We start from the raw sequence: 11910 nt of genomic DNA, 5'->3' as shown, positions 1-11910 counted from the left end.
GAGCGGCTAGGCCCGTGAGCCATGACCGCTGAGCCTGCGCATCCGGAGCCTGTGCTCCACAACGGGAGAGGCCACAGCAGTGAGAGGCCCGCGTACTGTGAAAAAAAAAAAAAAAAAAAGTAATGAAAGGTATCTAGCTGAGAAGGAAGAAGGAAAACTCTTGTTTTTCATAGAAAACAGTAAGCTGTAATAGAAAAATCTGATGGAATCTGTAAAAATCTGCTAGAACTGATAAGTGTTTTAGCAGACCACAGGATACAAAGTCAATATACAAAACAATTTCACTTTTATGTGCTAGTAGTAAACAATCAGGAGTTGAAATTAAATAACACTATTTTCAACAGCATCAAAATATGAAATATGTGGGGATAATTCTGACAAAGATGTGCAATGCCTGTACACTGAAAACTAGAAAACATTGTTGAAAGAAGTTAAAGACCTAGATAATTCAAGAGGTTCACAGTGTTCACAGAGAAAAAGACCTAATATTCTTAAAATGCCAATTCTCTCAAAATTTACATATAGATTAAATGCAATCCCAATCAAAATCTCAGCATTTTTATAGATTTATAAGCTAATTCTGAAAGTATATGAAAATGCAAAGAATCTAGAAAGTAATAAACAACCATGAGAATGAAAAACGAAGTTGAAGAATCAGCACTACCTGATTTCAGTCTTAGTTTGAAGCTACAGTCGTCAGGAAAGTATTAGTATAATGATAAGCAATTTTATAAATGGGATAGAATAGAGAGTCCCAAATTAGAGCCACAATTACGGGGATTTTCAACAAAGGTGACAAAGGCAATTCATTGAAGAACAGATAATCTTTTCCTCACGTGTTCCTGGGATAACTGGCTATCCATGTGCAAAAAAAAAATTCTATCTACATTTTATGTCATACACCAAAGTTAACTCAAAATGCATCATGAACCTAAAAGTAAAACCTAACAGGCTAAGACTTCTAGAATAAAATCTTTGTGACTTTGAGTTAGGCAAAGATTTCTTAGATATGTCACTGAAAGCAAATTCCACAAAATAAAAGATTGATATATTGGACCTTATCAAATTTTCAAACTTCTTTTCCTTGAAAGACACCATTAGGATAATGAAAAGAAAAACCAGACACTCAAAAAATAATTGCAAAGCAAATATTTGATAAAAACCTAGTGTTATAGACTGAATAGTGTTCCCCCAAAATTTATATGTTGAAGCCCTAAGCTCCTCAATGAGACTGTATTTGGATATAGGGCCTTTAAAAAGTGATTAAGTTTAAATGAGGTCATGAGTGTGGAGCCCTAATGCGATATGGACTTTCAGCCTCCAGAACTGTAAGAAAATAAATTTCTGTTGTTTAGGCCATCAGTCTGTGGTATTTTGTTATGGCAGCCTATCAGATTAACCCATCTACTGTCTGGAATATATCGATATATAGAACTCCTAAAACTCAGTAATAAGAAAATCCATTTAAAAATGGGCCAAAGATTTGAATAGAAAATTCACCAAAGAAGATGTAAGATGGCAAATAAGCATATGAAAAGACCCACAATATCATTACTCATTATGAAAATGCAAATTAGAACCATAGGAAGACACCACAACAAATCTATTAGAATGGTTAAAAATTTAAAAGACTCACTATACCAAGTTTTGGAGAAGATGTGGAGAAAATGGGACTTTCATACAGTGATAGGAATGTAAAATGGTACAATCACTTTGGAAAACAGTTTGGCGGTCTCTGGAAAAATTCAGCATACCCCTGTCAAATGATTCCTTTCTTAGGCTGTTATTTCTCCTGATTAAATACTTATGTTCATGCAAGGACTTAACACAATTTTTCATAGCATCTTTGTAATAGCCCCAAACTGGAAACAAACCTAATGCTCAATAGCAGGTCAATGAATAAACAGATTGTGGTAAAACCATACAATGGAAAACTATTCTAGACATAAAAAGGAATGAACCATTGATAGCTATAACATGGGTGAATGTGAAAAATGATTCTGAGTAAAAGCAGCCAGAAAAAAATGAAAGAGTATATAGTGTATGATTCCATGTATATAAAATTATTGGAAATTCAAACTAGTCTGTAATGACAGAATACATAAATGGTTACTTGGGAGCAGGGAGAGTACACAGAGAGTGGCAGGTGGTAAGGATGACAAAAGGGCATGAGGAATCTTTTGGGGATGATGGACATTATGGACTGAATGTATCCCCCCCCAGATTCACATGTTGAAATCCTAACTTCCCAATCTGATGGTTTAGAAGGTGGGCCCTTGGGAAGTAATTAGGTCATGAGGGTGGAGCCCTCATGAATAGAATTAGTGTCCTTATAAAAGAGACCCCAGAGAAATCTTTTGCTGTCTTTTCACAAGATGGTGTCAGTCTGCAGCCCAGCAGAGGGCTCTCACCATAACTCAACCATGCTGGCACCCTCATCTTGAACTTCCAGCCTCCATCTTTCTCCTTCCTGTGAGAAATAAAATTCTGTTATTTATAAACCACCCAGTCTATGGTACTTTGTTACAGCATCCTAAACTAGGAGAATGAATGGATATGTTCTTAGTATGTGATGGTTTCATGGGTTGAACATGTTAAAATACATCAAGTTTTTTATGTAACCTGAAATTTATTGTATATAGATTATTCCTCAATAAAGCAGTTAAAAATTAAATAAATTAAAAATGCATTGGTGCATATTTTAAATGGAAATTATTTTCAGTTGTTTAAATTTAGCAAAAATCCTAATAAAGTGGCTTCCTGGCAAGCATGAGATGTTTAAGCAGACCCTCCATATATTAATTAGGCTGGTGTTTCAGAATGATTGTGCCCATTATATGAAAATGCAGTTTTTTGTTTTGTGACATGAATTAATGTTATTTTATAATCCTCACTGGGGACTCAACATTATAGTTTCCTTCCAAACAGTAAATTCTATCAGGTACATTTACCTTCAGTTTCTCAATGAATTAATAATTTCACAGGAACTTTTCCCATACCTAAGCCACTTAATGAAAAAAAAAGAAAGCAGTGGTTATATTTAATGGTTACGGGAATGTGTCCTCACAGACTCTGAATATCTTTGACTAATTCTGTCAATTCAATATGACCTTGCCTACTTTAATAATCTCTCTGTCTCTACATTTTCAATTCACCTTGATGCTTCGCATCATTTCTTCAACCTGTTCCAGACTTTCTGATTCATTCCTCAACTGAAATGGCTTTATCAAGGTTAACAGGGAGCTACATTCTACCACAGCTAATGGTCAATTATCTGTCCTCATTTTAGTAGACCTTTTAGCTGCTGTTGACATGGTTTATCACTTGCTCCTCCTTGAAATATTGTTTCCCCTAGGTGACATCATATTCTCCTTGTTTTCTCCCCCTCTCTCCTTCTGTCTTCTTTCCTGACTTCTCCTCTCCATTTGACATGTAAGTGTTGGAATATCCCATGACCTCTTATTTTCTCTATCTCTTCTCTTAGACAAATTGATCTCATTTCATCCTTTTGCTTCCAACAGCTTCTGTGTATTGATGACCCTCAGATTGTTTTTTTTTAAATTGAGTCCAGTCATTTTCTTCCTCCTCTAGGTAACTCTGAATGTGGGAACTCCAAGTGGTTTCAACCACTTCCAGAGTCCACATGAGGAGGTTTAGCACATAAGAGAAGCCCTGCACTATACAGTTTATATGCTAAGCATTTTCACATTCATTGTCTTTTCAGTCCCCTCTCTCTAAAATGCTGTTATGTAGGCATTATAACCATTATTCTCATTTTAAAGATAAAGAAACTAACAGCCAAAGATTAAGACTCACTGATAGTCACACAGTCAATCAACAGACTAAGTTTACAGAGAAGCCCATTTTTATGCACCTAGATTGTGAGCAATGTGAAATTGAGGACTGTCCAACTCTTCATCATTCTTACTTGCAGGAAATAAGAGATGTTTAATCAGTGCTTGAATGATTGAATCTATTTCAATTTTTGCTATTAAAATTCTTTCTAAAGTACAGTATCAATCCATTTTGCTGATTAAAAACATATCCTCAGATAATCAAGGCTCTTGGAATGCATTTCAATCAAATTCAGATCATCACTTTTTATACATTTATGAAATACAAACCTGGAATGATTGAAAACTAAACCCAGAACATTTTCCCAAAGGAATTTAAACCCAGAACATTTGCCAAAAGACATTAAAATGAAATTAAATCATAATATTTACTTGTTTTCTTGTCATTTGCTTCATTTCCCTCTCGTAGAATGCCAAAAAATTAAGAGCTCTAGTTCATGTATCATTTATTTTCATAGCAACAAGTCACATTGTAATATCATATTAGCACTTATCAGTTTCATAAAGAATAACATATGGTGGAATTAGGTGACTGTAAAAAAGAAGTGACAGCTTGCTGGTCAAATCTAGAGGAGATATGGGACTAGCAGTAGCTTCACATTTAACTGTAGTCTAAAACAATTATATTATAAAGCTAATTTTAAATATTTGGTATTGTACTTTAAATGATAGTAGTAACCAAAATAAATTTCAGTGGGCTTAATGAGTAAAAGTATTTTTTTTAATCTAGATATGAATAAGGAGAAGAGTTCTTCTTAAAGGAATTGGTTACATTTAGCAACATTAGGGAAAATGTATACTATTCTTTGAACAAAAGCTTCCTTACAAAGGGGGAAGCCTAGGAAAATGGCAGTGGCAGTGGTAGCATAGATTTTAAATTTTCACAAATTCAAAATAAAAACAGACAGCAAAACTACACAGTAAAACTAAATCACATGGATAGCATGGAATGAACAACATGGATGAATCTGGAGGGCATTATACTAAGTGAAATAAGCCAGACAGAGAATCTTAGAAAATAAAAAATAAAAAGCTGACTTCATAGAAACAGAGAATAGTGGTTGCCAGTAGGTTGGGGGAAGAGAAAAACAGGGCAATATAGGTCAAAGGGTACAAATTTTCAGTTGTAAGAGTAAGTTCTGAGTACATACATGAATACATATGTGATTATATATTCATGCTAAGGTACAGCATGGTGACTATAGTTAATAATACAGTATTGTATAACTGCATGTTGCTGAAAGTAGATCATAAGCATTCTTCACACACACACACACACAGAATATCAGATCATGAGCACACCTAGTTCATTCTCTTGACCAAAATGTGAGACAACATAAAATTACTCATTCATTCAGCCATCCATCTGTTTATTAAACAAACCAAATGAACTAACAATAATCTCTCAATCTCTCTCTGCCTCTCTGTCTTTCATACACACGGTCACATTTTACTTTTGGTATCCCTATGATTGTGAGGATGCAGAGATAAATGGCACATATCTTGATCTCAGAATGAATGTAATCTACTGGACATCTCCAGAGAATTATATCAAATACATACTCAAAAAGCCTTCCAAGAGAGAATCAGAGCTACATGGAAAATTTTAAAAACCCACTCATACAAAACAAACAAAGCTTTTATTGGATTTATTCACTTTTGAAAGGTTCATCTAAAGTCTTATTGAATAAACATTCTTATATTGTACTTTTCTTGACTCTCTTAAAGAAATAAATTTGTAATTTCTGTTTTTCCTTCTGAGGTTGGGTGTATGGAAAATTTTTCAATATAATTTTGAAGATTCAGTCGGATTCAGTTCTATTCTTCTATGTAATTCTCAAATGAAAGTAAAGATTAAGGACATATTAAGGCTAGCCCGTTTTCAAATTATTGAGATTTCTAAGCAAGGAGGGTACTAGAACCGTTCATTTCTCCCTCTGGGCTAAGATGAATTAGTTCAACCTGAGGAGGGTTTCCCAGGAAGAACTGTTGTCTTCTGAACACTTTATTGTATAAAACGATTAAAGTAAGCTAAGCCTTTAGTTTAGGAGTCCATTAAAATTGTATTATTTAAAGTCCCCAAAAGACACAACATTTCAAAGAAAAAATTAAAAGCTTACTAAAATACCACCAACCAAAAGAACTCTTTTAAACATTTCACAAATACCATTCAAGACTCTTTTTTATATATAAATGAATGTGTTTATACATGTAATCTTATATGTATACATAAGTATTCATCTATATCTATTCATAGATAAATGTTAAATACAATTTTAAATACATTAAAAAAATAACAGAAAAAGAACTGAAGTAAAACTGAAGGACCTGCTTAACTTCTAGTACACAATTCTTCACCACAAAAGAATAAGATTTTAGGTGTTGGGGTGGTCAAAGTTATAATTAATAGATGAGGAAATTGACACTTTTCACTTCCTTTGACCCGCATTGTTTTAGGATGGATTTTACAATGTTAAAGTTTATAAAAATTATATTTATTTTTATTATAAATCCCACACTATTAGTCTATATTTGAATGGATTCAGTTTCTATCACATATCTTTTTATCATATCCAACAGGTCAAAAGAGCTTTAAAACATCTTTTTTTAGTTTGTAGTAGGAAGAAACATTCATACAGGTGTGGACTTACTAATTTAATTTATTCATCCAAACATTTATTGAGTGTCTGTCATACACCAGGCACTGTGCACTGGGGTTCCAATGGTAAGCAATACCAGAAATTATCCCTCCTTGCACAGCTTATGTCATAGCCCAGAACAAAGGTAAAAGGATATGACAGATCAAAAACACCAGGATGCACTTGGCCCTCAAGAAATGTTGATTTCCTTCCTGTCTTGATCTTTCTCCACTCCTAGTCCATTGTGGGAGATCTATTACTGATCTCCCTTCTTCCAATCTCTTAGGCTCTCCTCTTAGCATCCATCAGTAACTTGGTTCTCACTTCTGACCCTTTGTCTTGCATTGAAGTCTTTATAACTATCTCTGATGCAGGGACCTAGTCTTATCAATCTAATTTTCTCTACTATTTCTCACATCCTGTCTTATAATACATATTTTTGAACACATAAGCAAATTGTGGTGAGGGAATCTCTTACTAGCTCATTAAATGGATAACTTTGCAAAAGTAATAATTTGTTAGATGGTAAGGGAATTTTCCAGATGCTAAGTCAGCAAGGTGAGACGTGCATAGCTTAATGTGGCTTTACCTGGGAATAAAGATAGTAATAGTCTCTAAGATTTATTGCACTTACTGTTTGGTAGACAGTATCTCAAGCAGGCAGATTATCTTTTTATCTATTTAGGTCTCACAATAATCCTGTCAGGTAGGTATTTATTTTACTAATGGGAAAACTAGAGCAGAGTTATTTGCCCAAGGTAACAAAGCTAGTGGTGAAGTGTTACCTCCAATGATGAAGAACATAAGAAAGAAGACCATTAAAAATTTTTGTAATAATTTCTGAGAAGACAATTTCTTAGAACAGAATCACAAACTATAGGGGCATGAAGGGGATTTAGAAAAGGTATAATCCAACTCCTGCGTTTTACAGATTTAAAAAACACTTTAGATCTTGATAGGTACTTTGCCTTAGCCAACATCTCGTATGAACAAAACTTGAGCCGGCTCCCACCAAAAGCTTCCCTCCACTGAGTTTTGGATATCATCTCTTCTTGATTCCTTAAAGTCTTCACTTCACCACTTAGTCCTTTTTCCCCTGCCTCTGTGGTCTATTTTTCTGTTCTGGATATCTTTCTACTGCATGAAATATATTCTAATAGCTCTCATCTTTAAAAATCCCTCTAGCTATGGCTTCATTTCTATTTCTCGTGGTCCCCTACACCCAGAATTGCAAACCCCTAGCCTTAGTTTTTACGGCTCAACTGAGAAGTAAGAGTGAGCAATGTCTCTGATTGCTAAGCTGTTCATTGTTCATGCTAAACTCAAACCCACCAGCTGTACTTTTATGGACATGCATATCCATAGGCATCTGCTTCTGAGAAGTGAAAACAGAACATTTGCTTTGCCTCACACCACATTCTTGTGTACTTATACCTTTTTACTTCAGACCAATCTAAGTGCCTGGAACATAGAACACTGTTCCTGACTCTCAGAAAGCTGCAAATAAAGGGTGCTCTTTGTTGCTCCGCCTTGATGATCTTTATTTCAAGACCATTATACCTCTGTGGTCATACTTGTTGAAATGTTTATGCACTTGAGATTGCTACCTCCTCAACCCTAAGTTCCTCTTCAACCCATTCCAATCTGGTTTCCAAACCACACCAATCTTCTGAAACTGTTCTCATTACAGTTTCAAATACCTCCATTTTACCAATTTTAATAGGAATTCCTTGGGCTTATCTAAATCTCTACAGCTTTTAATAAATTAGGTCACTCTCTTTAAAACACTCTCTTCTCTAGGTGTTTCTTACACCAGGAGTCTTTAATTCTAGCTCTGCCACTTTCTAGCTGGGTCATTTCGGCAAATTATTATATTTAACCTATCTGAGACTTGATTTTCTATCTTGTAAAATAGATCTAAAAAATATGATCCATTTTATTCAGTTTCTCTAGAAATACTGAGTATAGTTTACAGAATAATATTTATTTCTCTTTTATGAATTGAATGCAGCAGGCATTATAGTTCTGCATTGACAGTATGTATCTTTAAGAGATCAGAAAAGAATACTATAAACGTAAGGTCTTCGTATATACTATATCTGTCATTTGTTTCTTTATAAAAACAGGTCCAAGTTCTGATCAGTCCAATTTATTCACAGTAGAGACAATTGTAGAATTTATGTGAGAAAGGCACCCCCCCAATAAACCTTGATAAAGGATATTTAACAAAAAAGAAAATGTTTATAAGTGATAGAAACTACTACTTAATCAAAGCTTACTCTTAGCATTATGATTAACCTTTCAAAGCCTTGACACACTACCATGACATTAAATAGTATAACTTTGCTTCTCCCACTCTCAAGATAAAAGCAATTATAATTTGTAAATGGCCATCTCATTTGGTTTTGAAGATCCACCTGTAATTACATTCAGCACAAGGTTAATTGGAAAACTGTTTTCCGGATTCAACTTGAATTTTTATGTAATTATCCAATTCTTATACATGAAATCAATATTAAGGAAGCAATTTGTTTGAATAGAATTCTGACTTTATGACTGAAAAACACTGTGCTGAAAAAATCTTTGTAAATAATGTTACTTGTGGGGTGCGGGGGCGGAAATCAGCTTTTAGCTCAACTCACAAAGTATATAATTTATCCAAGGGTAAAGACGCTCCTCTAGACTTTTCTGATGTACAAGTGTGTTTTTCAACTAAGACATTACCAAATTGTTAACCCAAACAGGTGTCTGTTAGAAATACAAATGCTTTAAGCCTTATTTCATGGTGTATGTGGTAAAGAGAGTTCTATACATGCAAAGGACAGTCTTAGTTAACCCTCAAACAGGAACACATTGCCCTCTTGTAGTTTGTACCAGGTGAACACACAGACTGGCTTTTGCCCATTTCACTGCCGGGGGTATTCCATTGTCCTGGCGCTCTGGGACCCATTTGTAGCTGGAACCGTAAGGAAAGTTACCACTCAGAGACCAACATGAGCAGTCAGTGTCTCGTCACACCCCTATGAGTAATTATCTTTGGCTAAATTTCTCCTGTGTTGTTTAGTTATATTTCAAAATGTTTTTCCAGAGCTGGAAGTGGCTCAAGTAAACCTATAATCTAAGCACTATGAAAATGATTTAGTTACGCTACTAACATGCATCTATAGCAGAACTGTCCACTCATTCAATAAGTTATATGCAAATAGGTCAGAAATTATTTATGATGTACTTATCATCTGTAATGGGCTAGGCCAGTTATTATAATAAACAGAGAAATAAACAGTGAATAAAATTTACATCTAATTTAACATATGCAGGCGGTCCTGGGTCATTTGAACCTATATAGTTGAAAGACATTATCCTTATAATTTCAGGACATGATTCACAATCCAGATGGCAAGAAAAATTAAAGATATTTTATTACCTTCAAAACTCTACTGGGCTTTTGAAATAGACCACTTTACCATGGTTCAGTATTAATATTGCACTTCAAAGGCTCACAAACCAAATGATGGCTTCTTTTAAAATATGTCGACATTCAAGGAAAATACCTCTAAGTCATAAAGTAACTCAGATAAAATAATTTGCTTAGAAAAATTATTTATGAAAATATCTTAAAATGTTTTTAAGAGCCGGATCACTTGTTGTCGAGGAGAAAGGAAAGGGCACAGCAAGAGGAGATTTCTCCAATGAAAATGTTAGCAATTTTTTAAAATAACAAGCCAAAGGAATCAAGCACAGAAGAACCCAACAAAAGAAAGGAAAATGTCCAGAATTAAAGATCTCATGCTGCATTGGCCGTCATCACTTGAGTCCGTTTGATGAGCCTGACACTATTTTAAACCACAGAACATACCTACAAGGTAGGCATTGTTTCCCCTATTTTATGGATACGAGAATAGAGACCAAATTGAAGTATAGATCAAGATCACAGAGAGAAAATAGTAGGGCTTGGAACCAAGCTGTTTTTTACCCGACCACATACTATTTCTAAAATGCTAAGTTGCTGTCTTTAAAGGTTACCTGAAGCAAAGCTCAGTGTAGGAAAGATCTTGTTATCCCATGAATATCACATTCTGGGCGTTAATGAGAGAACATGGACTCTAAAGTAGAAATACATAATTTCTCACTATTATTTGCAAGCTAAACTACCCCTTGATCCCAGTTGGCCCTAGTATGTTTGTTTCTGTTAGAAATATTCTAAATATTAAATATATTTGTGCTATCATAGCAAAGTCTAACATGAAATCCAGATGGAATAAAATGTATTGAAGAGAATAAATATCTAAGGCAAAATTCTGAGAACTGAAAAAGATTACTGAAGAGTAATATAGAAACTATCATGTAAGAGCACAAAGTTAAATCTAATAGTTTCATAGTTACTATAAATTTCACACATTATCACAGTGGTATGTCTTAGGTCCATCAGCAAAATTTTAAGTGAGTAGATTGCACAGAATGGCAATTGTCTAAAGAAACCTTAATATGTGATAGATATCAGCAACGATGGGAATTAGAGAGGAACAGTAGCGTCTTATGGGAAGCTTCCTCATGTGACATTTGAGATTTTCTATAATGGTGACCTATAAATTTGGAACAACCTAACAAGAGAAATGTTCCAGAACATCAGTAACTAAACTTACAGAGTAAACATAGCAAACAATCTGATGAGGTGCTTCCAGAGCAGAATAGTTCTGACTTGGATACAAACAGAAAGTGAAGAGACAAAGAAGAGATCTGATATGCTAAGATGACTCCATAATACCTGAAGCAAATTGTAATCAAATGCAGTTCAGAGTAATTAAAAAGATGGCCCCCAAATAGAACATAGCCATCAACAATAATATATATTCTAGTCTAAAAACTGATATAAGGGTCTGAGGAAAATGCAATGCATTACTTCAAAGGAATACCAACAGTGTATAGAAACAAAAATCAGTAACCTTTGCTGTGACTCGTATCAGTCTCCCTAGTCTCCCCTTCCCATCTTGCCCTGATACACACAGAATTTGACCAAATTTTTTGCGAAAAATGTCCTTCATAATCCCACTGGGGCACGTGAAGACACCCTCAGCTCAGAGAAATAATTAACTGGAGTGACATCAGTGCATAAAGATGTGTTGCCTATACAGGACCTAGGGACAAGGACAAAAGAGAAGAACAAATAAAACATCCATATTAGACCTCTGATTTTCCATTTACCCCTTTTCCAAATCCGTGACCATCTGAAATACTTGTCTTCAGCACATGTGGAAACTAGTGGATAAGAAAGTATAATCTACAATTCAGCAGAGTCTTGTCTGTACCTTCTTACTGTCTGAATTAGTTTTGATGAAGTAGAAGAAAAAAAAATCAGCATATTTTCAGGTCAGAATTGTTGTAGGTATATTTCCTCAAGCTCAGATTTGTCTATCAAA

Source organism: Physeter macrocephalus, chromosome 15, assembly GCF_002837175.3.
Source record: "Physeter macrocephalus isolate SW-GA chromosome 15, ASM283717v5, whole genome shotgun sequence".
Taxonomy (NCBI): domain Eukaryota; kingdom Metazoa; phylum Chordata; class Mammalia; order Artiodactyla; family Physeteridae; genus Physeter; species Physeter macrocephalus.
Note: the sequence above shows the minus strand (reverse complement) of the source record.